Source organism: Macrotis lagotis, chromosome 3 (assembly GCF_037893015.1).
Source record: "Macrotis lagotis isolate mMagLag1 chromosome 3, bilby.v1.9.chrom.fasta, whole genome shotgun sequence".
NCBI lineage: Eukaryota > Metazoa > Chordata > Mammalia > Peramelemorphia > Peramelidae > Macrotis > Macrotis lagotis.
The window spans coordinates 293,874,097-293,877,679 of NC_133660.1; the positions used below are offsets into that span (position 1 = coordinate 293,874,097).

Here is a 3,583-nt window from a genome sequence, read left to right on the forward strand (position 1 = left end):
AAATCCACACTCAGGGTCTTACAAGTTGTGTGAACCTGGGGAAGCCACGTAACCTTATTTGCTGTTTCATTTACTATAAAATAAGATGGAGAAGGAAATGGCAAATCGCTCCATCATTTTTGCCCCAAAAGTCCCAAATGGGATTACAGAGAGTTGGACAAAATTGAAACAACTCAACAATAACAATTATTATTTGGAAGAGGCTACAGTCAAGATGAATAATGAATTGTGCAGAACTACATCTCCTGGGAGACTTGAATTTTATTGATGACTTTTCTGAAGGCAGTTTTCACCTCTTTATTTCTCAGGCTATAGATGAAAGGGTTCAGCGTGGGGATGATCACCGTATAGAAGACAGACACCACCTTGTCCTCTTCATCTGATTTGTTTGAGTTGCGACATACATACATGAATGTGAGAGTACCAAAGTAATACAGCTATGATGTGAGAGGCACAGGTGGAGGAGGTCTTGGTTTTGCCTCCAACTGATTTGATTTGCAAAATGGCCTTAATGATGAAAAAATAGGAAACCAGGATCACTAGAGCATTGGCCATAATCAAAAAGTTGGCATAGAAAATCAGATTGAGGCTTCTGGTGGTATCACTGCATGAAAGTTTCAGCAGAGGTGGAAGATCACAGAAGAAATTGATCTGGTTGGGCCCACAGAAGGAAAGTGTGAATGTGCAGGCTGTGTGGAGGATGGCTCCTGATAATCCACCAGTATAGGCCCCTGCCACCAATCCCCAACGGGTGCCTGGTGTCATAGCTGATGAGTATAGGAGAGGATTGCTAATGGCAACATAACGGTCATAGGCCATCACTGCTAGCAGAAAGCACTCGGTGCCAGCACAAACGGTGAAAAAGAAGAACTGAGTAGCACAAGAATAATAGGAGACACTTGTCCTTCCAATAACCAGGGTGACCAAGATCTGAGGAATAATGACTGAAGAGTAGCAGGCATCCAAAAGGGAGAGGTGGCTCAGGAAGAAATACATAGGGGTGTGGAGATGGGAATCCAAGAGGATCAATAGGACCATGCCCATGTTGCCCAGGACAGTGATGAGATAGAAAAAGAAAAACACCAGGAAGAGAATAGCTCCCAAGTTGGGATGGTCAGTGAAGCCAATGAGAATGAACTCAGTCACAGTGGTGTGATTCTGCTCTGCCATTGACTCCACTATTGCCTAAATGTATGAAGGAGAAAATGGTATTAAGGATACTGGATGTAGGCACAATACTGTGAAGGAAAGTCAACGAATATCCATGATTGGTCAAAACTTTGGCATAGGATGTGAAAAGGAAAGAGTGATTGCTGAGAAGGATAAAAAGAGAGTGGTTCTTAACCAGGAAATGAGCGAGTCCAAACCCCTATGAGATTGTTACAACAGTAACAACAACTAAAATTTGGAGCGAACTTGCTAAGTGCCAGACACTGTGCTAATAAATACTTTACAATTATCTCATTTTACCCTCACAACAGCCCTAGGAGGTAAGAGCTGTCATTGTTCTCATTTTACAGATGAGTATTCTGAGCTAAGCAGAGGTTAAGTGATTTCCCCAAGGTCAAACAACTAGTGTCCTATGCTAGTTTGAATGCAGGCCTTCCTTATTGCCGATGTACTGTTTTACCCACCACACAAATACCAGTTTATATCTAAAGGGTTAAGGAGGAAACTTTGCCCTAGGAGTAGAACATTCAAATTGAAAAAATAAAACAGAAAGGAATCAAGAAACGATATATATAGAGAGAGAGTTAAAGGAGTTGATCATTTGCTTGATAGTGTGGTAGAAAGGGACATGAATTTCGAAAGAAAGGAGATCTATTTTCCTCTGGGAGACAATTTTAAGAGCAATGCAAAGGAAATGAAGAGACTAAGATTTTAATTCCTGTTAAGAAAAATGTTCCTAGAATTATGAACCTTTTAAACTGCTTTAAGAAGTAGTGAGGGCACCATTACTGCTCATCTCTAAACAGGATGCTGGAAGACTACCTAACCAGCCTCAGACATTTAATAATTGCCTAGCTGTGTAACCTTGGGCAAATCACTAAATCCCATTTCCTTAAATAAATAAATATTTTTTTTAAATGACAGTTTAGTTCCATTCCAATTCTAAGTTTCTGTGGAATCTATAAGAACCCAGTTGCTGAGAGTTTCTTTCCTCAACAGACATGCAATTTAGAGGACCAATTTGCATAATTATTCTACCTGTTTACTTAGGAGGTGAGCCCCTTGAGAGCAATGATTTTACTTTGCATTTCTAAGTTTTCCCCATCATATAGCACAGATTCTGGCACATTAGAAGGTGCTTAATAAATATTTATTAACTAACTGAGTCATTATTTCAGTATATTGTTCTAACTTTAAATTCTCCCCAGATCTCCTTTTTCTCCCATTTCAATAGCATTCTTCTGTCCTTACATTTCCTGCCTCGAGGTTAAAATTATCTCTGTGACAAATACTGAGACATTTTCCCAGCTCCTCAGCATCAATGAGGATAACTAACCTTAGTTACATATTTGTTCACACACACACACACACACACACACACACACACACACACACAGAGACATACAACTGAAGTTTCCTCTCAAGTCATTGAGGGAAGCTCAAGAACTCCATTAGATAGATTCAAATTCCATTTTATCTCCTCCAACCCTGAATCCTCTGGTTTTTTCCCCAGTCCTGATCACTGTCTAACATACATCCCATGATGTTACATTAAAAGTACAAGGCAAAAAGTTATAATCCTCCCTTTACTGCTTACTTGATGCAAACTTTAAAATGGCATTAAATTTGAGTATAATGTACTCAAGAAATTCAGGTCAATGATAACATTGGCCCTCCCTATCCTACCTCTATTTCAGGTTTGACTGGTTTAAAGTCCAAAAGTTGGGAAACAATTTCAAGTTATTCTAATAACAGGAGAGTCAGTTAACCATGGGAAATTTATTAATATTTTAAATGCTCTGTGGTATTTCACCAGAAATGGTGGTGACCCTATATTCCTTGGAGTTATAACAAGAGCACACACTAGTAGACTCTAACAAGCTGGCAAGGGTTTGCACTGTAGCCTGGCAATAGGACATTTTTCCAAGAACCACCCTGGACAAGGAGGGTCATCACAAGATGACCAACCAATAGGTGAAGAGTTGCTTCAGCCAAAATAAATCACAAAAATTATCTCTTATATGTAGAGCAAGAATGACTTCTTTCCCTGGGGCATCACCCAGATTCATGAAATTATAAATCTATGCTGTACTTGAATATTTAAAATAATTTCCTTAAAAATATGTTAAGACTTCTTAATGGAGAAACTCTAGCTACTATAAGATCAAACAATCAATCAAATAATGTTTATTAAGTGCCTTCTATTTGCTATTGGGGAAAAATCTAGCTTCACAGTCAAACTTGCATTCTAATGATCAGACACATGTCTGTAAGTTTCCTCTTTACATATTATCTATAAATAATGTCTATAAATGTTAACAAGTTTCCTGTTATTGACTCTCCTTCATGTTATATTTTATGATCCCTCTGGATGCAGGATTTGGAATACCTGTATTGAGAAACAGCCTTTTTC

The 3,583-nt window shown here is 38.6% G+C and overlaps 1 pseudogene; it reads right to left on the reverse strand.

Annotated features, from left to right (window-relative positions):
* Positions 1 to 236: 236 nt before the first annotated feature.
* On the reverse strand, positions 237 to 1,209 carry LOC141516731 (olfactory receptor 9I1-like; annotated as a pseudogene).
* Positions 1,210 to 3,583: the final 2,374 nt, after the last annotated feature.